Here is a 26607-nt window from a genome sequence, read left to right as displayed (position 1 = left end):
ATCAGGAAACTTTTCCGCTCTTATTGACTCAGGATCTTCTGACACATTTGTAGATACATCCTTCGTCAATAAACATCACATCTCCACATACCCTGTTGCGCCTCTGCAACTCCGACTATTTGATGGCTCCATGAACTCCATGATCACCCAAGCTGTCAATCTGCCCATTCGATTTGCCACTGGTGAGGTTACTCCGACAACATGTTATGTCACATTGTTGGATGGCTCTTGCGCTATTGTCCTAGGACATGACTGGCTCACCCGACACAATCCATTTGTTAGAAACGGGCAGATACAGACGACTCCGGAGTGGAATCAGAGACTTAGTGTGGAGGGACCTTGGCCTCAGCGACTCAAAGCGGAGCGCTGTGCCATTGCTGTTTGTCCATTTGGTCCTTAATTTCACAGTAGGTGAGCAGGAAGTCTCTAGGGGGCATTTCAGGTCGATTTCGGACTGAGCCAAAACGAGTATGTACAAGCGCCGATATATATAATGGAGGGGGCAAAAGCACAAGGGAACAAAGGGGAACCGAATTGAGACGAAGACGTCCGAACGGGAACAAAGGGCAGAAGAAGCGGAGCGGTACTGAAGGTCATAAGGCAGGACCTGTGATACGTCCGAAAGGAGGTAGGGAGGGCGAGGCCCAGAGGGGCAGGAGGATGAGGAGAAGTGGGGATGATGACTAACTGGCTAGAATGGGAAGAAGCAGTAGTCCAAATAGGGATGAGGGGAAAATGTGAGAGATACATTACAAGCGGCGAAAGTGCCGAAGGCGATCCGCGAAGCTCGGAGGTTGCAGAGCTTACGGAGGTTACGGAGGCAGGGTTGAAAGTCTGAGGAATATTGGCAATGGTGTTTATGTAGTATGAGGTCACCAATGCAATGGACTAAGACCGAGGTGGAGTCAAAGTCCGAGGTAGGGACTGTGATGGAGGCTCGGAGCAAAGGTACAAGCGGTGCCCGAGTACGAAGTACGGGACAGCGGTGGAAGGTCGTAACTTGGCGGGAGGTCGGCGGAAGAGTACCAGAGGGAGGAGAGAGGAGAAAGGTAAGAGGGAAGGAGTGGCGGAAAGGAGAGTTGTCTGGTCCGAAGGTGAGTATCGGAGCGGACGGGGAAAGCGTAGGGGGGTGGCGGAAGGGTGGTGTCAGGGCACACCCGCCTGACCCTGCACCGCACCCTGCACCATACTGCCCTACTCCGCTTTCCCCGCTATCACCCCCTGTCCCTCCTTCCTCACTTTCCCCTTTTCTCTCTATTTCTATTCTATGGTCGATTTCCCTTTTCTCCATGTACCACTATGTACCTAACCCCGCTCCCCTGATCGCCGCACACGCCACGCACACTCCTGCCTACTGAGTGGCCACCTTCGGGATCTCCCGCGGAGACACCCGGGGAGGTGCAGCTGTGTGCGGAGATGACGTGGCTTCTCCCACATGACCCTAACTGCATATATAATAGCGCCTGGGGTGGGAATAGAAGAAGCAGCCTTCTTCTCAACTTCCCACTTCAGCCTAAGTGGTCGGGGACGCTCACCCTGCGATGGGACCGCCGCTACGCATAGCCGACACCTGTCCCATCGAGTCCCTCGCGCCAGGACCTCGCCGCTTTCGGAGCTGTCCCTGACAGCAGAAGAAGGCTTTAACCTCATTTCCTGTGAGGTCTTAGGGTGGCTCAGCACACAAGGCCGTAAGTGATACAAGATAGTGTATTTTACGGTGGTGTGTAAGCAGTTACCTGGAGGTTCCCGCTTGCCCACATGACTATATGTATCTAATTTACATGTGACTCGGGGTTCAGGGCTATTGCCCTGACATTCTCCCCCTTGCATTGCATTTGCGATGCATACAAGGTTGATAGTGAATAAAACAGAGTTTTAATAGTTGATTACATTGAGTTTGGAATTATCAATGAGTGTTTTGTTGTCGCCACTTTAAAGTGGGCGATTTTGTACATGTCGGTGAAGAAAAGAGAGGGGGTTTAAGGAATGAATGAGTGTGGGCCGTTACTTTGAAGTGAACGGCGATACATTGGTATCGCAGGGAGAGAAGAGAAAAAATGGTGGAGTTTGTCGAAAATGAATTTCGACCCAAAGGTTGTATGTCTTTGGTGTTCCTCACTTGTTCTGTGAGGGTTCATGTGTAAGTGGTGTTTACACACGAGCGGTGGTGGATGTGGGTCTTTTGATGGAGTGGAGATTTCCGCAATTGTTACTTGCGGTTCCTCGCATACAGTATTGTGTGCGGGGCCTCGAGTTGGGGGAAGGTGTTTTCACGGGCGCCTCGATGGCGTATTACCGTGTCACTTTCCCTTCTCTCAAGGGTGGATTCATTGCCCCGGAGGAGGGTTTTCCTCCGGGTTGTTCATCTGGACATCCGATTGCTGCGTCGGATGCGATGATGTAGCCTGGGCTACATTGTCGGGCTGTGGGCTCGACGAAGTGGGTGCTCCCTGGGTGGGAGCGGGTTGTTGTGTTCCTGAGCTGCTTGGCTCAGGTGTAGAGTACGGTAGGTCTACCGTTCTTCTCGTGGGGAAGGATGGTCGTTGGGCTGGTTGTCCAGCATGGAGACTTGCATCTCTTTCCCGGTATTTGGAAGCTTTCGCTTCCCGTTCCGCAGTTCTTGCGGCACGTTCCTCAGGAGTCCTGAGTGGTTTGAACTGGGACTTTAAGTAGGCAGCTTTGCCTAGACTTTCCCAGGAGATTTTTCCCTTATTCTCTGGGGAATTATATTCCTCCGCGAGTCTTGCGATACTTGGGAGTCCCAAGAAGTATTTCTCGGTTTCCTTCGCTTTTTCGCAAAGGGTTCTGTGTACCTTGCCGCTTTTGAAGGCAGCTTCGGCCTGTTCGTACCAGTGTACGAATTCTTTCCCACTCATGCTTGTCCACCAAGCGTATGCGCCGTCATGCGCCGCTTCTGACCCTGCTATTCTCCTCATGGGGAAGTTGGGGTGGATTGTTATGTCGACTGGAGCTTCGACTTTGCCGAACTCGTTGAGTTCGGCGGTCTCGTATAGCATGTGGACACTTCCCTGCAGGGTAGCTTGCCCATAGGGTGCTGAGGTACTCAGCGGCCCGCCACCTCTGGCAGTGGTCCCCATTTTAGGGTCTGCCGTCGGTTGCCTACCGCTCTCCCTCTTCCCCTCGACATGGGTTTGCCCCTCTGAGGGCGGGCCCTTATGCAACCCGGACAGGGTCGCCTGCCCATGGGGTGGCGGGATAGTCGGTGCCCCACCCCTTGATGCGCTAGTCCCCATGTGGGGTCGCGTCTCATGAGGCCCAGAACCGTATCCCCTCCCCCTGACCTGGGAGGCCCCTGTCATGATGGGTTTGGCAGCGAGGTCTGCCAGTGCGTGTGCCTCTCTGAGCTCGCGTTTCAGTAATTCGATCTCCCTTTTTTGGAGATCAACTTCTCTCTCTGTGTCTTTCAGAGAGTCAAAGATGCCCTCAGCATCTCTTCGTGCTCTGTTGTATTCGCGCCTCCAGTGGGCGCAATGGTCGCAGGCGTCTTCTGACGCCCTCGAGTTATCAGACCATGCCCGTTTGGACGGTCTGGACGAGGAGCCGCTGTCGCTCCCTCGTCTCCCTCCTACGAGGGACTTCATCTCTTTCAGCTCCTCACGGAGCTGACCTGTCTGAGCAGCTACCGCTGACACGATAGCTGATTCCCAGCCTGCATTTGGCTGGGGTGTTGTTGGACCTGGGCCGAATTGGCTAATCCAGGGGTTGATCTGGCCAGGGAAGTTCCCTGGGGAGTATGCCTGGGGCTGCAGGAGCAAATGCTGCCCCTGGAATGGCGCTTGTTGCGCCATTGGTGCGGTTTGCACCGCGTATGGTTGGAAGCCTCTTTGGGGAGGCTGGGGGTATGCAGTGCCTGTTAGCAACATGGATGGTTGTTGGTTCGCAGCACTCATTTGTGCTGCGTGCGTCGTGTAATCCATGGCGCTTATCTGCGCCTGGTGTTGTTGTTGTTCCGGGGAGCCTTGCTCCCTGGGTTGTCGTATTTCGATATCCGGTGGTTTGTTTGGATCGAACCGAGGGTTGCCTCCCCCAGAGAACGACATTTCATCGTTATGTTACTCGTGGTGGTGGGAGGGGTTTTCGTTCTTGCGTGCGTGGGATTCGCCGCAGATGTATGTTCTTTTGCATGTGAGCCTGTGGTTCACGTGGTCTAGGCGGGTTACTCGCCTAGCCCATGTGATTTCTCGTACATGGTGTGGCTGTCCGGGCGAGTTACTCACCCAGAACTTTCCCACGCTCTTGGCTGTGGGCCATCGTCCCTCGGCTTTACTTCCTCCGCCTCCGTTTTTGGGGGCGTAGTGATGCCGAGAGTTCCCTGTCTTCTTTGATAGGGAGTTTTTCTGGTTCCCTTACATTTTGTAAGGTGAGGTACTCGTCCAGGTGGACGAGGTCATTGCAATTTCCTAGGGGTTCCCATGTGGTGTCCCCTAGTTCCCATTTAACCTTAAACCAGAGTTCGTTGTGAACCCACGCGTGGTTTAGGATTTCGCGAACTACTGCTTCGCGATCGGGGTCTTCCCCAAAATCGTAGAATATGTTTACTTCCCTATTTGGGAAGATTTCCTGGTCATTCAGCTCGTGAGGTACGAGCCGGGATACATGGAATCTTGGGTGGATTCCGCATTGTTCAAGTTGTGGTGGCAACTTGAGGACGTAGTTTGACGTTTCTGGAAATGTTTCCAGAATTTCGTAAGGCCCTATGTATAAGGGCTTTAGTTTTCCTGCCCTGCCTTTGGGTAGGTTCAGCTTATCCGTGGATAAGTATGCGAGCTCGCCTTTTCTCAAAGGTGGGTCCGGGCGTCTTTTCTTATTTGCCTGGATTGTTTGAGCAGCGCGATTATGTATTATCGCGTCATGTGCTGCCATGAGGTTTTCCTTTGCTTTTTGAGCGAAGTCATTTACTCCCGGGTAGTCCGAGAGTGGTGCTGTTAGGCACATCTTTGGCATATGGCCGTAGATTAATTCGAACGGGGCAAATCCTGTCGATGTGTTCAAGCTCGCATTGATCGCAAATTCCGCCATCGACAGTTTCGCTGCCCAGTCGCATTGGTCTGGTCTAACCATCGCACGTAGTATTTGTACTACTTTTTGTATCATTCTTTCCGCTTGGCCGTCGCCTTGTGGGTGGAATGCAGTTGTGAATTTCAACTGTACACCGAGTATTCGGTGTAGTTCGCACCAAAATTTTGACATGAATTTTGAGTCTCGATCTGATATGATCGAGTGTGGTAGACCGTGGAGTCTTACAACTTCACGAAGAAATACGAATGCTAGTTCTAGTGTGTTCGTTGTTGTCTTTATTGGAATTAGGTTGTCAGGGCTCGGTCCTCGATCAGGGACAGCCCGACCTCAGGCCTAGGTGTGTGCGGTGTTCCGGGTGGTTGGGCGCTAGACCCTGTCCTTAGCTCCTCAAACTCACTGAAGGGACTAAGCGGGGATTGAGTTGTCATGTATTACAGAGGGTAACTACGACTTGCCTAAGCGGGGATTGAGTTGAGAAGAAGGGTAAGTTTCCCTATTCCCCGCTTGGCTACTATAAAAAGGAAGTGTACTGTACAGTTCATAACGTGACTCCGGGTAGAAGCCGAGCATGTTCCCGCGACTCGGAAAAGGTGTCACATGGGTTAAGGCAAGTTGCTCGCCTTAACCCACGTGATTTTTCCCGTGGGCTCACATGCGGGCTGAAGTTGTGAGAGGTATGTAGGGATGGGGAGGTCTGGGAAGGTGGTTCTGGGGTGTGGTTGGGTGCCCTGACAGCAGGGTCAGGGGCCGATCCCTGACATAGGTGGACGTTGGACGTCAACCTACAGATGATTACCCAGAGGTAATCATATCCCAAGCTTGTTGGGAATGGACCTGTGAAGTCCATGGCTATTGACGACCATGGTGTCTCCAGGGTCGGGAGTGGGTGAAGCATTCTGGGATTTCTCCTGGTGCTTTTCTTTGTCGTTTGACAAGTTCCGCAAGACCTGCAGAACTTGTGGGTATCCTTTCTCATCGACTTCCACCAGAAGTGTCGATGGAGGGTTTCCACTGTTTTCTTGGATCCTAGGTGTCCAAGTGTTTCGTGGATGTTCTCGAGGATTATTCCCCGAATGGACTTCCTTTCGTAGTTTCCTTTTGGGACTACTATTTGGGTCGTTCCTCCTTCTCCAAGTCGGGTTATCAGCCTGTCTTTTACGGAGAAGTTTTTGAAATTCCCCGGGTTCTCTAGGATTTCCCGGTGGATCTGGCTTTTCAAGTATCCAGATTTTATTGCCTCAATGAGGTCTTTTTCTTCGAATTGTTTTCGAAGGTTCTCTTCTGGAGTTATGATTTCTTCCAGATTTTGGGCGCTCCCCCCTAGAGCTTCCTCTAGGGTGTTTTTCGCGCATATCGCTGTGAGTCTCTTTCTCTCTGAGTTTTTACTCAGGGTACTGCTTAGTAGCAGTTCTTTGTATTCCTCGATTCTGTCGGGGATAATGTCTTCTGCATTTTTGTCCAGGTGGATGTCCGCCGACACATAATCATCGAAATGCAGATCCTCGTCCATTGACGAGTCGTAGTATTGTGAAAGTGCATCTGCCACTTTGTTTTTGTGGCCTTCCACGTATTTTATTTCGCAATTGAAGCTTGTGACAAAGGCTTGCCATCTCAGGTGTCTCCCTGAGTTGTGGTTTTTCGCTTTGAAATGTTCCAAAGCTTTGTGGTCCGTGATTACTGTGAATTCACAGCCTCCCATGAGGTCGTCTTGCCATCTCATGAGTGCTTCAAGGACACCCAGTGCCTCAAGCTCGTAGGCGAAGTACCTACGTTGTGTGTTGGTGAACTTTTTGGACATGAATGCGGCTGGGCGGCAAGTCTGCCACCTTTCGCCTTGTTGTCAGGGGACATAGCGTAAGCGGTTCTCTGTTACCCTATCGATATCGTGTAAGACTATATCACCGCATGTAGCCGCATCGGCCCTCATATATCGTAAATCCCTCACCTTCTCCTGATCCGACTCTGCCCCCCTGATCCGAGTGTTCCTTCATCTCTATTCACTTCGTTTTCTATCGGATCATTGTTTAGTTCCTTTGATCCTATCTCTTCCGATTGATTGATGTCACTCGTGTATATAGCTCTATGTGCCGCTGAGGGTTGGAACCTCAGCTTTGTCTACGACTAGGTTTTCGGGCGATATTCGACTCGGACTGACGAGCGATCCCTGACACTTGTCCAATTAATGCACCCATGCCTGCTGGGCATGTGTCTGTTATGACCCAGACATGGAGTTTGGTCCTCTCTTCTTCTGAGAGGCTTTCCGGTGGGTTCCACTGGATGGGCTTCAGGATCGGAGCCCTGCATGCTAGATGTTTGATTTCGTCGAAGCATTTCTGGTGGAGTGGTGTCCACCTGAATGTCTGCTTGTTTGAGCAGATTGTTTGCAGTGGTCCTGTGTAACCGCTGACGTTTGGCATGAATATCGATAGATATTCTACCATTCCCAGGAATCTTAGGACTCCTGTGTGGTCTACTGGCTCTCGCCAGTTGCGGATTTTTTCCATTTTATCCGCTTGAGCGTGGATGCCCTGTTCGTCCACTCGGCTTCCTAGAACGTCTAGGATTGGGGCAAATGGCTGGAATTTTTTCCGGCTTATGTAGAATTTCGCCCCTTTTAGGCGAGTGAATAACCACAATAGTGCTTTATTGTGGTTTTCCACTGAGCTTGTGCTGGTGAATATATCATTGAACCAGACGTGTAGGTGTCTGCCTACTTCTCCTCGTAGTTCCCAGGTCAGTGCGCGCTGGAAGGTGCAGGGAGCGTTGCAGTCTCCTTGCTGCATTGTGTTCGAGTTGTACGTCCCGTGGGGCGTGGAGAATGTCGTCCTATGGACGTCTTCTGGATCCACGTGTATTTGTTCGTACACGTCCGACATATCGATCTTGGATCGGTATGTTGCTCTGGCGACTGATTCTTGGATCAGTCGCATGTCTGGCATTGGTGTGACGTCGAGGATCGTGTTTGAGTTACGGTTCCTCGCGTCTATTACTGTGCACAAAGATCCATCTGCTTTGCGGATGCACAGTAGTGGGCATGCTCGCTCGCTGTTCGCAGGATACCACCATCCTGCTTTTACATAGCGATCTATTTTGGTCGCTAGTGCTTCCTGCAGTGCTGCGGGACATCTCGGGGTGTTTGCCCGAAATTTCTTGTTCGGATCCTTCAACGGGATTCGATGGTTCACCTCCCTCAAGGGAGGCATTTCTAATGGCGCTGGCGCCATTACGGTTTCAAATTTTTCTCTCCACCACTCCCTGAGTATTTCGAACTCGGAGTTGTTCATGGAGAGACCTTCCAGGTGTGGTACGTCTGGAAGTTCTAGTCCTTCCGGACTAAGATTGGGCCAACCTTCAGGGTATTTTCTTGTGATTACCCTGAGGTGTGTTTCAATCCCGCCTCCCTGTCAGGGGGGCTTCTTTTTTGGTTGTTCTCGGGCTCTTGCTTGAGTTTTCCATCCATGTGATCTCGTCACACGGTCTTCGCTTATTCCAAGGGGGTCTATGTTGCCCTTGTTCACTCTTCTCACTTTGTGGGACCGGAAGTCTAAGCTTACCTGGTTTTTGTTTAACCAGGGGGCGCCGAAGATGGCGTCGTATCTGTTGATGTTAATTACATTGAAGTAGTGTTTTTCTACATGGCCGTTGATCTCAACGTCCACGTTTGTTCCGAACAGGATCTGTGATCTTGTTCCTTTCGTCCCCATTTGAAGGATGACTGGGTTCTCCAATTGGAGAATTGGGATGTGGACCGTGTGGACAAAGTCCGGCAATAATGCGTCTGTTTCAGCTCCACTATCGAATAGCGCATAGGCTTTTATGCCTGCTATTTTGATGTGAGCCGTTAGCATTCTCTTCGTTGAGAGCGGTCTGTTTGCGGGGTATTTTCCCGTGTCTTTTGAGATGCGGAATTTCGCATCAAACAAGGGGGACTGGGTTTCGATGGACTTTTGGTCCTTCTTCCCTTTGTCCTTGTTTTCCTTGGGTACTTTGGTGTATTTCCCCAAGGCATCTATTCTTGGTGCTTCCACCAAGGCTTCGGCGACTTTTTCGTCTGCCATGTTTTCTAACTGGTGTGCTACAGCCAGTTTGATTTTATAATTTATGTCATTGTGGTCGATGACTGACATTGGGCCCATTCTTATGGTCCCGACGTTGACTTCCTCACCCTCTGAGTCAGGTGAGTATTGAGGTCCTTCGTATGGGTCCTCTACTTCGAAGCTTGATGCTTCGGAGTTACCAGAGTTGTTCTCTGGTTTCTCATCTGATGAGCCTTTCGACTCTTCATCCGTTGAGTTCGCGATCTCCATGGCAGCTATGCGCCTTGGTTTTTCATCGCTCGTTATATTGTGTCTTGGGCAATCTTTCGTTTGCCCTATTTTGCCGCATTTGCCGCAAATTGGAACTGACTTTTGGTCAGTTTTCCTCGAGTTTTTCGAGGATGTATCCTCTTTCCATCTGGGTTTCAGTTCTTCCGCCTTCTTTCCTGATGGGAGGGCTCTGCCACGGCTCGTGGTTGCCGTGGTAGTTGTTCTGGTATAGTAACCTGATTTGTAGGCTGAAGACATCTTCAGCACATCAATTATCTCGTCTACACGGGATATTGCTTTTAACATCTCCTCGTTTGAGGAGAAGTCTGCTCTGATTCTATCATGAGCAATCATTTCCCTCTTCCATTCGAGGGGAATGTAGTTTAGGAACCTGGCGTTGAAGGACGCCTGGTCTGGCGGCATCACCATCTGGGACGCTGCTTTTGACAGTTCTAAGTAGAACTGTTTTAGGCCTTTTTCCGCTTCGTATTTGACGTTGCGGTATTTCTTTGTCGCGTTCAACGCGGCGGAGGCTTTGATGAAGGTTCTCATCAATATGTTGAGAACTTCGAGGAACATGCCCTCGTCTCCTCTGAGGAGAGTTTCGTCTCGGAGTCTAATTCCGAGGTCAAATGCGGGCCCCCCTAATCCACGAATCAAGCAGTCCAGGTGGACTTCGTCAAATTGGGGACCTTTGCATCCTCGCGAGGCGAGGAATCCCAGTAGTTCTGTGAACCACTGCCAGAACGATTCCATGTCGTTCTCCCCTGACCATTTCTTGTCAGGGAATGCCGGCCCATTCTTTAGGGCTTCTGGTTTCACTCCTTCTGGGTAGGGAGTGAGTATTCTCACTTCAGCCATTCTTATGGCCTTTTCGTACCATTTCTCCAGGTACTCTTCTTGCTCCCCTGCCTTCGCGGGGTCGCTATCCAATGGAGATCTCTCCTTTGGGGGGGTTTTTGCTGGGGGAAATCTTCCTCGCAGCGTTTCTTTGGTTTCAGGCGAATTCGCCTGAAGTTGTATTTGTATTCTCTCATTGTTTTGAGAGGGTGTGAATGAGTTACCTCTCTGTTCAAGAGGTCCGTCATAAGTGGACGTTTGGCCGAACCTTTGGTACGTGCCAATTCTCCTCCTAATCTCTGAACGATGCCTTCTTTCGGCATCGTCTTCTCCTATCCTTGGGAGAAGGATCTCCTTAGCGTCTCTGTTGAGTCGCTGATGATATTCCAGTGTGCTTTCACTGGTGGTTCTTTTTGTGAATTTTTCACGAGTTCTATTTATGTCCTGGACCATGGTCCAGGGGTGTTTATTTGTTTCCTCACTTTTTTGTGAGAAATTTATTTCCTTCAGCAAATCTGTTTGTTCGCTGATTTTTTCAGTCAACGTGTCGATTGCATTGGCCATTCTTTCTAGAGTTATCTCTAGACGAGCCGTGCTATTATGGTTCGTTTCCTCGATCTTTTTTTGGATCGAGTTTATCGCATTTATTATGTGCGATTCCTGGTTTTCCAGGAGGAAGTTTGGTTGGGCGAGCAGTGACTCTCCCCAGTTGGCATTTCCGCTTCTGGGGGTTCCAGAATGGGTTCTTGGAGTGAACACTCCATGCTCGCTTTGTTTAGGCGAGGCCGTTGTGGAGGGTGCTTCCCTTTCATAGAGGGGTTTGTTCGCTGGTTTTTCCTTACTTTTTCGTAAGGCTTCCTCAGTGAATTCCCTCATTTCAGTTCGCCTCCTCTTCATTATCTCGGAGACCTCCTCCGAGGTTGGCGACCTTGCCTTGTCTGGCATGGTGTGTGGGAGTGTAAACAGCGGAAGTTCTTTTGGAGCTTCCGCACTCTGGGAGATCCTGCTCTCAGGGCGTATTTTCACGCCTTCTCGGGCTTTCAGCCTGAGAAGAAGTTGATCTTCACTTTCCGTCCTCCATTCAGACGGAACCTGGAACAAGTCCAGTAGTTTTTCGGATAGCCGATGCGGGGGCTCTTCCCTTTGTTTCCCTTTGTCTGCCTTTGGGGCTTGACTTGGGGACGTGAGGGGGGACTCCAGGGGATAGTGGGGCCCTGGAGTTTCCTGCGACTCTATCCAATCAGCTTTTTGGGCTGATCGTTCAGCGCTTACACGTTTTTCGCGCAAGTCGATCACCTCGTGAGGAGGTGAGGGATCTTCCCCAGCTTGGGTTAGATTGGTATGTTGTGGAGTTCTGGGGGTATTTTGCCCCGCACTTACTCCACATAAGTTTCTAAAACCTTCAGGGACCAGCCCTGAGGTGGTTGCTAATGCCGGATCATGTTGATCCTCGTCGTCGTCTGACGACGGCTTTTGGTTTGAATCTCCCATGATGGGAGATTGCGGTTTCTTTATAAACCGCTCGTTTCTTTTTAGTGTCGCTGCAGATGCGACCTTGCCCTTGCAGGCGTGTTTAGGCGCCATAGGCGCTTCCGAGTCAGATGTTAAGATTGTAGAGTTGTGGGTTGTGTTGTAAAACACACCTCATGCACTTAAAAAAGTGTGAGGTCTTAGGGTGGCTCAGCACACAAGGCCGTAAGTGATACAAGATAGTGTATTTTACGGTGGTGTGTAAGCAGTTACCCGGAGGTTCCCGCTTGCCCACGTGACTATATGTATCTAATTTACATGTGACTCGGGGTTCGGGGCTATTGCCCTAACATTTCCCCCGCCTCCCCCATCTCCCCCGCTATGGTGACTGAAGAGCAGTATGACGAGCTGCTGTCCCGATTCCAGGAGCTCCAGGCCATCATAGAGAGCCAACTCCAGAGCCAACCCCCAGCTGCGCCCGCACTGGCGCCAGCGCCCGCACCGGCACCCACACCCGCCCCCAGACCCAAACCGCCCAAAGTTGCCCCTCCTACCCCCTTCTCTGGAGCAACCGAAGACCTTGACCGCTTCAAGGCTGAATGCGGCATCTACTTCCATGTTCGGGCGGCGGAGTTTCCCGACGCCCTCTCCCAGATCCTCTTTGTCCTGTCTTACATGAAGGGAGGGACTGCGGGAGCATGGGCGACGCAGCGTACCATTGCGCTGCTGACGACAGGCTCCCCCGGGCTTACCATGGATGAGTTCAACACGGAGCTCAACGCCATGTTTCAAGACCCGAACCGCAAAGCCATGGCCAGGCAGAAGCTGGCCACCTTGCGACAAGGCACCAACTCTGTGGACAAAGTCATCCAAAAGTTCGAGATCCTTGGCCCCGCCTCGTGGCTAGGAGACGTAGGGCTAGTGGACCGCTTCGAGCAGGCGATCAACTCCTGGCTCCGAGAGAGCATCTACCGCCTCCGCCCCATGCTGACTACCTGGGCCAAGTGGAAATGCGAGGCCACCCTCCTTGACAACCCGTGGCGGCGCTTCCAGGCAACGCAGCCCCGCTTGCCCCCAGTCAGACCCCAACTCCCACCCACGAGATCCTCGCTCCCTACTACCTTCCCGCAAGCACGCCCAGCTCCCCCACCCCTACGCCCCCCAGCCACCGCTGCACCGCCGCCTCCCGCAGCGCGCCCTGCGGCAGGAGGGGGACCGCAGCCCATGGACCTCGACCACTCGAGGATAGACCAAAGACGGAACGGGCTGTGCTATAACTGCAATGCACTGGGGCATGTCGCGCAAGACTGCCTGCAACCGAAAATCCGCCGAGCCAGGCGAATGCACCCAGAGGACCTTAGGGCACTCATGGAAGGGCTGAGAAGGCAGTTGGTAGACGAACCAGAAGTGGATGGAGGAGATGGGCAAGAGACAGAGCCCCAAGAGGATTTTCAGGAAGGCGACCGGTGAGGGACGTGCCCCGGCCGCCTGTAGGCGATAGTAGTAGCTCGTGTAGATACCATGAGGCACCTAAGCCAGTGCCGACATCCAAATTCCACTGAGTCATCGCCAAGAAAAGGAGGAAAATCGCATCCTCGAGTAGTAAGGGCAAAGAAGCCCCAAGTACAGCGCCGAAGGTAGCGGTCCCGCCACCCGCCATCTACGTGCTGTCCAAGCAACCCCCCAGATCCCTCAACATGGCTGTAAAGCTGACCACCCTAACCTCCCTTGCCACCGTCTCCGTGTCAGCACTCCTAGACTCGGGAGCCACTGGGAACTTTGTAAGCCCCGAGTTCATTAGGAAGCATAAGCTCGAGACAACCCCGCTCCCCCAACCCGTCCCCGTTCGCAACGTCAACGGAACCCCAAACGAGAACGGAGCCATAACTGAGGAACTAGAGGCCCTCTTGACATTCGGGCGGCACATGGAGTGGGCCCGCTTTGCCATCACGAACCTTGGGCAGCAGTCCCTCATCATAGGACACTCATGGTTGCTGCACCACAACCCAGAGGTAGACTGGACGCGGCAAAAGGTCAGTATGTCCCGGTGCCCATCCTCCTGCCAGTCGGCGCGAGGACAGGCTGACCCAGACCCTGTGGTGGAACCTGGGGACGGGATTTACACCGCTATCATCCCTCCGGGGTGGGGACATGAGCTAAGAGCGACCACGACGCCATCCCAGTGGATGGCCCAGGAGGCCCACGAGCCAGGAGCGGAGCCGGCACCGTTCGAAGCGCTAGTCCCAGAACAGTACCAGGACTTCAAAGACGTATTCTCTAAAGAGGCCTTCGACCAGCTACCTCCACGGAAGCCCTGGGACCATGCAATAGACCTAGTTCCGGATGCCAAGCTCCCGAGAGGGAGGACCTTCCCCCTGTCACGGCCAGAGCAGAAGGAACTAGACGAGTTCCTGCATGAGAAGTTGCAGAACGGGCGCATATGGGCGTCCAAATCCCTGATGGGAGCGCCAGTCTTCTTCGTCAAGAAGAAGGATGGATCGTTGCGCCTAGTCCAAGATTACCGAAAGCTCAACGAGATCATGGTCAAAAACTCATATCCCCTCCCACTCATTTCGGACGTCCTCACGCGCCTCCGAAACGCCAAATACTTCTCGGCGCTAGATCTGCACTGGGGATTTAACAATGTCCGCATCAAGGACGGCGATGAGTGGAAAGCGGCATTTTCGACCAACAGGGGATTGTTCAAGCCTACCGTCATGTTCTTCGGCCTGTGTAACTCCCCAGCGACATTCCAGACAATGATGAACGACATCCTCCGAGACTTCATCGATCGGGAGGTCGTCATCTGCTACATGGACGACATCTTGATCTTCACAGCCACCCTAGAGGAGCACTGGAGGGTCGTCCGAGAGGTCCTAGAGATGCTGCGGAAGCGGAGACTCTTCTTAAAGCTGGAGAAGTGTAAGTTCAAGCAGAAGCGGATCAAGTATCTCGGCCTTATCATCTCCGAGGGAAATGTCGCGATGGATCCCGTGAAAGTCCGTGGAGTTCTTGACTGGCCAACCCCGACCAAGGTCAAAGAAGTACAATCCTTCCTGGGATTCGTCAACTTCTATTGCCGGTTTATCAAGGACTTCTCCGAGACAGCCCGCCCCCTCCATGCGCTGACCCACAAAACCAAAGTGTGGGCCTGGGGACCAGACGAGGACCGTGCTTTCCGCACCCTTAAAGACGCCGTCACCTCCGCCCCGGTCCTCGCCTTCCCCACTGATACAGGCCACTTCAAGCTTGAGTGCAACGCCTCTAACTTTGCAACTGGCGTGGTCCTATCCCAGCTCCAAACAGACAGGGAGTTCCACCCCGTAGCTTTCATGTCCAAGAGTTTCACGGATGTAGAGCGCAACTACGAGGTGTATGACAAGGAGATGCTCGCAATAGTGCGTGCCCTCGAGGAGTGGCGGCACTTCCTACAAGGGGCAGAGGAGAAAGTGGATGTCTACACCGACCACCGCAACCTAGGGTATTTCCGCACCGTGCAACGGCTGAATCGGCGCCAAGTGCGGTGGTCACTCTTCCTCTCCCAGTTCCACTTCACCCTCATCCACCGCCCCGGGAAACTCATGGGAAAACCCAATGCGCTCTCACGCTGTGCTGACCACCCAAAGGGTAAAGACGACAACGAAGGGCTGACTCTCCTCCAACCCGCCTGGTTCGAGGCCCGCATGGCGGAGGCGGTCTTAGTGGAAGGCAAAGAGATGACTATCCTTGAGAGGATCAGCAGGGCAAAAGACCTAGATGAGAAAGTGGTGAAGGCGATGCAAGAACTTGGGGAAGGCACGCTGAGGTCAGATGAGTGGGAGAGGCAAGGAGAGCTGGTTCTGTACAGAGGAAAGGTATACATGCCGAAAGACCCGCAACTCCGCCATGACTTGGTGCGGTTCCACCACGACGCGTGGGCGACGGGGCACCCAGGGCGGTGGAAAACCCTGGAACTCGTCTCCCGCGACTACTGGTGGCCACGGATGGCGGAGTATGTCGGGCGGTACGTACGTGGATGTGACACCTGCAACCATGTCAAATCCTTCCCCTCCCATAAAGTGGGGAAGCTCATCCCAAACAAGATCCCCGCTCGCCGCTGGCAAGTGATCTCGGTGGACATGATTGGAGAACTCCCCGAGTCAAAAGGTTACAATGCCGTGCTGGTCATAGTGGATCGCCTATCCAAACGCATCCACGCAATCCCAACAGTGACGACAGTGGACTCAGTGGGAATCACGCGGCTTTTCCTCGAACACGTCTGGAAGCACCACGGCCTCCCGGAAGAAATCCTCAGTGACAGAGGGAGCACCTTCGTCTCACGCTTCTCGAAAGAACTTGCGGACCTCCTCGGCGTCAAGCTCACCCCTTCGACCCCCTATCACCCCCAAACAGATGGGCAGATGGAACGAGTAAACCAAGAAGTGGAAGCCTACCTTCGGGTATTTGTCAACCACCGCCAAGATGATTGGGCGGACTGGCTCCCGCTAGCGGAGTTTGCCTATAACAACCGCGTCCACTCCTCCACTCGCCGTACCCCTTTTGAGCTCGATACTGGCCAACACCCCAGGATGGGGACAGAGCCCACATGCACATCCGAGGTAGAAGCCGCTGACGCCTTCTCATCGAGGATGATGAAGATGCAGGAAGAGGCGAAGGCGGCGCTAGAGCATGCGGCGGACGAGATGGCCCGCTACTATGACCGGAACCGCGAGGCGGCCCCTACGTACCAAGAAGGCGACCGGGTCTGGCTCAGCACCCAGAACCAAGAAGCTAGACCATAAATGGACTGGCCCCTTCACGATCGTTAAAGTCGTCTCCCCCGCCGCCGTCAAACTCTGGCTCACTGCCCAACAAAGAGGGATCCACCCAGTTGTATCCGTGACGAACATCAGACTGCACCGCCCTGATGAAATCGCGGAACGCCCCGCTGACCCCTGCCCGGGCCCAGACCTCGTAGATGGAGAAGAGGAGTATGAGGTCGAGAAAATCCTGGACTCTAAGTGGCTACGCCGAAAACTCCGGTACCTGGTAAAGTATACAGGCTGGCCACACTCGGAAAACCAATGGCTCATGCGCGACCACCTGACCCACGCCTCCGACCTAGTTGAGGAGTTCCATCGAACGCACCCCCATGCCCTGGGGAGAGAGAAGGAGAACCGCCCAGCCACTTCGAGGTGAAGCAGCTTAAGGACTGTACTGCCCTACTCCGCTTTCCCCGCTATCACCCCCCGTCCCTCCTTCCTCACTTTCCCCTTTTCTCTCTATTTCTATTCTACGGTCGGTTTCCCTTTTCTCCATGTACCACTATGTACCTAACCCTGCTCCCCTGATCTCCGCATGCACCGCGCACACTCCTGCCTACTGAGCAGCCACCTCCGGGATCTCCCGCGGAGACACCCAGGGAGCTGCGGCTGTGTGCGGAGATGATGTGGCTTCTCCCACGTGACCCTAACCGCATGTATATAATAGCGCCTGGGGTGGGAACAGAAGAAGCAGCCTTCTTCTCAACTTCCCACTTCAGCCTAAGTGGTCGGGGACGCTCACCCCGCAACGGGACCACCGCTACGCATAGCCGACACCTGTCCCATCGAGTCCCTCGCGCCGGGACCTCACCGCTTTCGGAGCTGTCCCTGACAGGTGGCGGTGTTGTGAAGGAGGAGCGGAGTAGGAGGAGGAGGAGTAGTGGTAGGAGGGTGGCGAGAGGGGCGGTGTTCAGTCCGAGGTGAGTATCGGAGCGGACGGAGATAGGGGAGGAGAGGGAAGGAGGAGTAGAGGTGGCGTGGGGGGTAGAGGAGGTGTGTTGCCAGGACCGAAGGTGAGTATCGGAACGGGCAGTGGTAGGGTATGACTCCGGAGGTGAAGAGGGTGGAGGTCCGGAAGTCGGGTCGGGGTCGGGTATGCACAGATATGACAGTATCCCCTTCTTAGGCCTGAACCCTTGAAGGCCTTAGAATAGGTCTCTGGATATACCTGCTACAATACCGACGAAGGTGGTGATGGAACACGAGGAGCGTGGTGAAGTATAACAAGGAAGACTTACAACAACCAGCTCGGGATCCTGGGGTGGTGTTCGATCAACGAGGGGAGGAAGGGAGGAGTGAGGTCCGACAGGACTTCACGAGGAACTAGGCGGAGTGAGGAGACTCGGAAGGGCGGAGTCGGGTCCGGAAATGGCAAGGACTCAATCGGGGTACGATAGGAAGGGTTGGGTCGCACAGATATAGGTAGTCGTCTGGTGAGTAAGAGCTGAAAGGTGAGTGAAGAGGTCGTGTAGACGCAGTCTTCGAGGAGAGTTTCAGTCTTAACTTCCATAAAATTCCTAAGAGTCGAGGTCCGGGAGTCATGGTGGAAAGTCCGGGGCAAGGTCTGTTCCAAGACCAGGCTTTGGTGGGTTAGGAGATCCTAAAGGAATGGAGAACTCCAAGGGTAACACGAAGAGGCCGGATGGGTGGCTTGCTAGGTGTGAGTGAGGGACCGAAGGTCCATGTGAAGATACGACAGAGGGCCGAGGCTGGCTCCGTGGTATCCGAAGGAACGGAGTGAGAGGGTTCCCGTTTGCGACAACAATCTCCAGGCGGGATCTTGCTGCGCGCGGTACAACTCAGTCACAGGAGGGATGATGAGATGAGATGAGTCCGTGGAGTTCCGAAGAACTTGTGGTTCTGGAGCTCGCTCAGGAGGAGTAGAGGTCCATGTGGTGAGGCTTATGGCGAAGAGTGGAGGTGCTAATGTAGCAACTCATACGAACACTCAGCATGTTTGTCTTCCCGGGATGGGCACTGGAGTAGACAGGTACCTAAGGAGGCCATAACCAGAGGACAGTGGAAGGTCGGAGAACAAACTCGGCGTCCCTTTCGGAGCTGACAAGGGGAGGAACTCAAGGTTTGACAACACAAGAGTGGAGTTCCATGGTTGTAAGGGAGTCGGGGTTGTTCGGGGTACAAGCCGAAGGCTTGAGAAGGAGTACCGTGGACTAGTGAGGGAGGTCCGAAGGTCCGGAGTAGACACTCAGGGTACTGTCCAGGTAAGGTTTGTCGGAGGAAGGGAGTGTATCATAGATACAGGGTCGAGGGGTAGTCGATGTCAGGGAGGAGAGGTCGGTTGCCCACCTGAATGGGTCTTATGCATCGATGGAATCTCGATTGTCGGAAATGATGGAGGTCCGAGGGCGTGCGAGGCACAGGGTGACGAAGGTGGAGGTTGGGTATGATGTTGGGGTGCAGTGTTTTCGGCATCGGGGGTAGAGCTAGCTCAGGGGACTTGAGCAGCTAGGGTTGTCTGTAGGGACGACGCGAAAATACTCCTGGTGGGCACCGATGTATAGCACTGAGGTAGATAGAAGCGGAGTCCATATCCCCTTCTTAGGATTAGACGTCCCAGCATCTAATCGACAACAGGCTAGAGTCGGATCATCCGGAAGCGGAAGCTGAACATCATAGGGAGGTGGAAGAGAGGTGTATGGAGTAACCGGAGGGTTCCGGAATACTTCCAAGGAGAAGTGGAAGGGCGAGGATCGTGATAACGATCGTCCAGAGAACTCTCGGAGGTGAGCCCGAAGGCAAGAGAGTAAGTGGAGTAGAGATGTGTGCGTGCCATGTGCAAAGGTTAAAAGTTAACCGGTAGCAAGCTTTGGCGTAGCATACAAGGTTACCAATGGTGTAGGAGTCTTCCTCATGGTTAGAGGTAGACAGAGATAGGGTGCCAGCCATCGGAACAAGTCCGGAGGCGACAGGGAAAGGCGATGGTGAGGAGGAAAGAAGGTGTTCTCATACCTGGACAACGTCTACTCAGGTCCATTACTCAACGGAGTCTCAGGGTGAGCAGGCATCAGCCAGATACTTGAGCACAAACTTATCCAAATGGGGAGACGTAAGACGTCAACAGATGGGATCCTAACTCAAAAGAGAGAGGACGGAGGGAACGGGTCAACCAGCGGAACTAGGTCCGGAGGCGACAGAAAGAGTATGGGGAGGTTGCGGTGGGGTGTCCGGTGTTTCGGAGGTACTGCTCATGATCTAGGCTCAACGGAGCACATAGGTGAGTCAGTTATCCTAGCAGTGGATCACTGACCGAAGGCAACGAGGCGAGGTAGAGTCGGAATTGGAGTGTGAGGTGGTCAAACTGGGGTGTCCTAAGTGTCCGGGGTGATGTACTGCAGTACCAGTCGCTCGACGGAGCAAGGAGGTAGAGTACCAGTGCCCTAGACAATAGACAAGGTCCATTTGACAAAGGCGATGTATGAAACATCTTTGAAGTTGGTAAGGGGGTGTGTGTCAACCAGCGGTGTGAGGTCCGGAGGTGATGGAAGAGTAAGTAGAGGTGGGTGAGTTGGGTTGTGGAGTTCGGAGGTCCGGGCAAGGTGAGCTCAAGAACTACCACTCAACGGAGCACGTAGGAGAGACAAGTTATGCCATGAGACGACCGAGACACTAGCCAAAGCAGCCAGGGTGGCGTAGAAAACGTCATCGGGAGAGAGGAGGACGTGGTATCAACCAACGGTGTGAGGTCCGAAGGAAGATGGGGCCAGATGGGGTGGAAGCGGAGCGTGGCCCGCTGTCCAGGAGTAGGGCGCTTGGCGTTACTGATGGAATGCCAGGCAGTGGGGAGTGCAATGGGGAATCGGGTGAGGCGCCTACCGATGGACGAAGTCCGAAGGCAAACTGGGGTGATATATCGCGGAATAGCCTGGGATGTTCAGAGTACGGACCTGGTAACTGCTCTTAAAACCCCTCGACCGACGGGTTGAATAGTGGGCGAGTCAGTAGGTGTCCTTGAACTAAGAGACAGGGTCCAGCTATGGGTGACAAGGGGTTGTCCAGGGTGATTCGATCCAAAGCGAAGCGGATTGGGTAGGTCGATGGCCTGGGTACTGGTGTGCCAGCAGTGCCTGTCGACGCTTGGATGATGACCAGCGAAGAGCCGGTGCATCGGAAGGTGGGGGAGGTCAAGGACGAGGTGTCCAAGCCGGGGGTGTGGAGGTCCGGAAGGACCAAGAGGCAGGGGGGAAACGAGGGGCAAGGTGTGGGAGTGAAGGCGGCTCCCAGGGACCTAAAAGTGGTGTCGGGGCGCATGTCAAACACGTCCAACAGTGCCGAAAGGTACGGACCAGACTGGTCCGTACGATGGAAGGTGGTTCCCATGCGACGCAGTGGGTGGTGTGCACTGCGAAGCGACGAGGGACCGAGGAAGAAGGAAGGTGGGGGATGGATGGCTTACCCGAAGCCAAGACAGAGGGTGTGGTCGACTGCGGAAGGTGGAGGCAGTCGGGCGCCAGGTGCTCGATGTCGGAACTAGACAACAGCAACGTGGAGTCCGAGATACTGTTAGAAACGGGCGGATACAGACGACTCCGGAGTGGAATCGGAGACTTAGCGTGGAGGGACCTTGTATGGGGGAAATTCCCCATTCCTCGATCCGTTCTTATAGTGGGAAGACGAAGGTCGTGTCTAGTCTGTACCATAATGGGATATGTAATCGATGAATGATCCCAGTCTTGTCTGGGAGGGGACGATCGAATTCCCATCGATTGCGATTGGTGATGTAGTGAGCCATTAAGGGATTGATGGTAGGTAGTCGGAGATACCAGGATAGACGGGTCAGCCACGGGTACTTGGCACTCCTCAATGGAGCGTACCGTGTGCGAGGTTGCGACTTGTGAGATGGGTGAGAACTTTGTATAGCTGCCATCAGGTACTTGGCGTTCGCAGTGCGAACGTACTGGTAGCAGGTTGGTATCATAAGCGTGCAATGAGGATTGACTAACAGGGCCTTCGGTGACTTGGCGTTCCCAAAGGGAATGTACCATTGGCGGGGAAACATGATGACTGATGAAGGAGGAAACAGACGGTGGATGGGCGGCTACTTGGCGTTCGCGTAGCGAACGTGCCAGCATCACGGGAAAGTGGGCCTCAGAGTATTCACGATCTCCATGATCGTGATGTGACGTCGTATGTCGAGTACCGGGGGGAGAGTGGAGTGATGAGGACCCATAGGGTACAGATTCCATAGGACGATATACATGTCAAGAGTCTTCGACTCACGACCTCGAGTTCTCACGGCGAGGGCCGTTAGAGGACTCGATATAACCAGACTTATAAGACATGTTGAGAGTTGTACAATCACACGGGTTCAGTTGAGTCACAGGGAGGGTTGTTACAGAAGACGACACACAAGACAGTTGTAGAGCAGTTGTTAGTTAGTGGGAACCGCCTTCGGTGGTTTCCGTACAAGACGCGTGACTATCTACAAATGGTAAGGTTGCGGGAAATCCCGCAAAACACAAGTAACCTTGGCCAGCACCAAAACCCCAATGGGGAAAGCTTTGCACGAGGGGGGGAGGAAAGGGTAGGACGAATAAGGAGGGTAGGGTATCGGGATAGAGGACGAAAGAGAGAAAGAGGGGGAGCGATAGAGAGGAGAAGTCCGTGACTATGCGACGGATATGGTCGTTGGGGACTCCGTATCTGTAACAGACCTTGGCCTCAGTGACTCAAGCGGAGCGCTGTGCCATTGCTGTTTGTCCATTTGGTCCTTAATTTCACAGTAGGCAAGCAGGAAGTCTCTAGGGGGCATTTCAGGTCGATTTCGGACTGAGCCAAAACGAGTATGTACAAGCACCGATATATATAATGGAGGGGGCAAAAGCACAAGGGAACAAAGGGGAACCGAATCGGGACGAAGACGTCCGAACGGGAACAAAGGGCAGAAGAAGCGGAGCAGTACCAAAGGTCATAAGGCAGGACCTGTGATACGTCCGAAAGGAGGTAGGGAGGGCGAGGCCCAGAGGGGCAGGAGGATGAGGAGAAGTGGGGATGATGACTAACTGGCTAGAATGGGAAGAAGCAGTAGTCCAAATAGGGATGAGGGGAAAACATGAGAGATACATTACAAGCGGCGAAAGTGCTGAAGGCGATCCACGAAGCTCGGAGGTTGCGGAGCTTACGGAGGTTATGGAGGTGGGGTTGAAAGTCCGAGGAATATTGGCAATGGTGTTTACGTAGTATGAGGTCACCAATGCAATGGACTAAGACTGAGGTGGAGTCAAAGTCCGAGGTAGGGACTGTGACGGAGGCTTGGAGCAAAGGTACGAGCGGTGCCCGAGTACAAAGTACGGGACAGCGGTGGAAGGTCGTAACTTGGCGGGAGGTCGGTGGAAGAGTACCAGAGGGAGGAGAGAGGAGAAAGGTAAGAGGGAAGGAGTGGCGGAAAGGAGAGTTGTCTGGTCCGAAGGTGAGTATCGGAGCGGATGGGGAAAGCGTAGGGGGGTGGCGGAAGGGTGGCAGTGTTGTGAAGGAGGAGTGGAGTAGGAGGAGGAGTAGTGGTAGGAGGGTGGCGAGAGGGGTGGTGTTTGGTCCGAGGTGAGTATCGGAGCGGATGGAGATAGGGGAGGAGAGGGAAGGAGGAGTAGAGGTGGCATGGGGGGTAGAGGAGGTGTGTTGCCAGGACCGAAGGTGAGTATCGGAACGGGCAGTGGTAGGGTATGACTCCGGAGGTGAAGAGGGTGGAGGTCCGGAAGTCGGGTCGGGGTTGGGTATGCACGGATATGACACCATTGATTGACTGGGTCTCGAGCAGTATAACTTTCCGGACGTCTGTGCAATCCAGTCCAACCACCCTGAGCTCTCCTCCCGTAGTTGTGGACCCAGTCCCAACGCAAGGGAATCCGACCTCCGACCCACAGTGTGCATCCATCCATCAGGCAATCACCATCGAGATTGTCAGTCCGGCTGTGTTCGCCTGGACTGCCCAACTCGATGGGTCCGTCACTTTCTGCCTGGAAAATCTGTCCACTTTAGCAGAGTTGCACTCGACATCCACCTCTTCTGACCCCATCGACCTCTCAACTGTTCCTAAGGTGTATCACGAGTTTGCGGATGTTTTCAGTAAGAGTAAAGCCAATACTCTCGCACCGCACCGTGAATATGACCTGAAGATGTTGGAGGAAGGCTCCCATCCTCCCCTTGGCACCCTATATTCCCTGTCCCAGTCTGAGCTTGAGGCTCTCCATACATTCCTTGACGAGCACTTGGCGTCCGGTTTCATCCATCCTTCGTCTTCAACCCACGCCGTGCCAGTGCTCTTCGTCCGCAAGAAAGATGGTTCTCTACGTCTTTGTGTGGACTTCAGGGGCCTCAACAAGATCACAAAGAAAGATAGGTATCCGCTGCCGCATATCTCTGATCTCCTAGACGTTCCTAGCCGTGTGAAGATCTACACCAAGCTTGACCTCCGCCATGCGTACCACTTGGTGCGGATAGCAGCAGGCGATGAGTGGAAGACTTCCTTCCACACACGCTACGGATCCTACGAGTGGCTCGTCATGCCATTCGGTCTGACCAACACACCCACAGCCTTTCAGTGGTTCATCAATACCATCTTTGCTGATCTTCTCGACACTCACGTGGTGGTCTACTTGGACGATATCCTTGTTTATTCGGAAGATGAGACTCAGCATGAGGATCACGTCCGGGAAGTCCTAAGTAGGCTATGCAAGCATGGGTTATTTGCCAATCCGCAGAAGTGCGAATTCTCAACTGACACTATGGAGTACATCCTTTCGCCGACTGGACTCTCCATGTCACCCGAAAAAATTCAATCCATTCAGGATTGGCCCGAGCCCCGTAAGGTCAAGGACATCCAGTCCTTTTTGGGATTTGCCAACTTCTATCGCTGTTTCATCCATGATTATTCCAGTATAGTGTCAGGGCACGGCCTAACCGGCTACCCTGACCCCCTATGCCGGAAGGGAGTTGCTGTAAGACGATCCGGAGTGATCCGAAGAATGCAGGTAATCTCGCTTAGCTCTCGCTTAGCATCCCGCTTCTATCTTCCGTCCACATGTCACCCCTTTCCCACACCTCGCTTACGATTATCCAAATGAATAGCTATCTTTTCATGTCGTCATCCTATCGGCTGTTTCTTATCTTGTTTGTAGCTGCGCTCTAGTGGATAGCGGTATCCATGTATATAAGCCCTATCTCCGCTGAAGGTGGCACTTCAGCGTTAACAACGACTAGGATTCTCGGGAACACCTGTCAGGGCACACCCGCTTGACCCACCTCCACCCGGGCCCACCTCACCCAGTTCCCCTTCTCCCACCCTGCACCCCTCCTTCATACCCCTTCCCCCTCTATCCCTCTCCCACTTCTATTTCTATTCCTATTTCTATTTCTACTTCACACGGACGACCTTTCCCTTATATCCATGTATTATTGACCCACCCACGATGCGCACACGACATGCCTAGCCCCGGATGACCCCGGACGGCTCTAGGGCACAACCTAGTGCGCGCGCATGCAGCATACACCCTCGGGATCCCCCACGGGGACACCCGGGTGACTGCGGCTGTATGCAGGGTGATGTGGCGGACCTCATGTGACCCAAGCTGCATGTATATAAACACACCTGGGGTGGGAACCGAAGAAGTAACCTTCTTCTCAACATTCCCACTTCAGGTAAGTAGCATAGTTCCCCTTTTAATAATAACTCAACATTCCCACTTCAGTCTAAGTGGCCAGGGATCGCTGTCCCACATCGGGCCTGCCAGTACACACGCCCGATCCACCCCCTGTGAGGTCCTTAGCACCGGACGCTACGCCCGGACCGCCTCGACCCCGGATGCGACCCTGACAACACCCTCTTCATCGTGAACTGACATGCAGTCCCTGACATATAGTTCTTCCGCTGACCAGACTCACCTGTAAAAATGTGGCTTGGTCCTTCTCTGATGAGTGTCGTTCCGCCTTCCTTCGTCTCAAAGAAGCTTTCACATCCGCCCTCATCCTTACTCACTGGGTACCTGATCGTCCGCTAATAGTTGAAACTGACGCGTCCGACTATGCAATCTCAGGTATTCTCTCCATCCGTTGTGAGGATGATGAGATTCGCCCAGTTGCTTTTCGCTCGAGAACGCTGACAGCGCCCGAACTCAACTATGATACCCATGATAAGGAGCTCCTGGCTATCTTTGAAGCTTTCCGCTCTTGGAGGCACTATCTTGAAGGCTCTGGCACTCCAATTGATGTTGTCACGGATCACAAGAACTTGGAATATTTCACCACTACCAAACTCTTGACCCGCAGGCAGGCACGCTGGTCAGAGTTTCTCTTGCAGTTTAACATGATTGTCCGTTTTCGTCCGGGAAGACTTGGCATGAAGCCTGATGCATTGACTAGACGCTGGGACGTCTACCCCAAAGAAGGGGATAGAGACTATGCCCACGTCAACCCGCAGAACTCTTGCCCTGTCTTTACCACAGAACAGCTCTCGGCCTCCCTATGAGCCACTTGTCTAGCCACTCCGGTCCTCCGGGCCAGCTCTATGGTTGACGTCGAAGCTATCCACAGGGACACCATCACCGCCCTGCCATCCGACTCCTCTATTGCCGGATATCTCTCTGATCCTATCCCTGCAGACTCTCGTTGGTCCCTAGACGTGGACGGCCTGTTAAGGCTCGATAAGCGTATCTACATACCGGACGCAAACGATCTTCGTCTCAGGATCTTGAGATACAAGCACAACCATCCACTCTCTGGACACTTTGGTCAGAACCGCACATTGGATCTGGTCCGTCGAGAGTACACTTGGCCGGGTATCCGCTCATTTGTTAAGGACTACGTCTCGTCCTGTACTGCCTGCACCTGTGCCAAGGTCCCTCGTCACAAGCCCTATGGCTTGCTGAAACAACTCCCTGTCCCCGGTCACCTGTGGAACTCGATATCCATGGACTTCATCAAACAGCTTCCCCCGTCCTCTGGCTTCATGGCCATCCTGGTAGTCGTTGACCGTCTTTCTAAGCAGTGTGTCTTTATTCCTATGCACGATACCATTGATGTGCCCAGCCTTGCTAAGCTGTTCCTCCTCCATGTATTCTCGAAACATGGCGTACCCTCCCACATCACTTCGGATCGAGGATCCGAGTTTGTATCCCATTTCTCCCGCTCTCTAGGTA

This window comes from Cantharellus anzutake (assembly GCF_015039405.1).
Source record: "Cantharellus anzutake strain C23 chromosome Unknown EI90scaffold_39, whole genome shotgun sequence".
In the NCBI taxonomy this organism is placed as follows: Eukaryota; Fungi; Basidiomycota; class Agaricomycetes; order Cantharellales; family Hydnaceae; genus Cantharellus; species Cantharellus anzutake.
The sequence above is the reverse complement of the archived record's forward strand: the minus strand, read 5'-3'. Positions refer to the sequence as shown.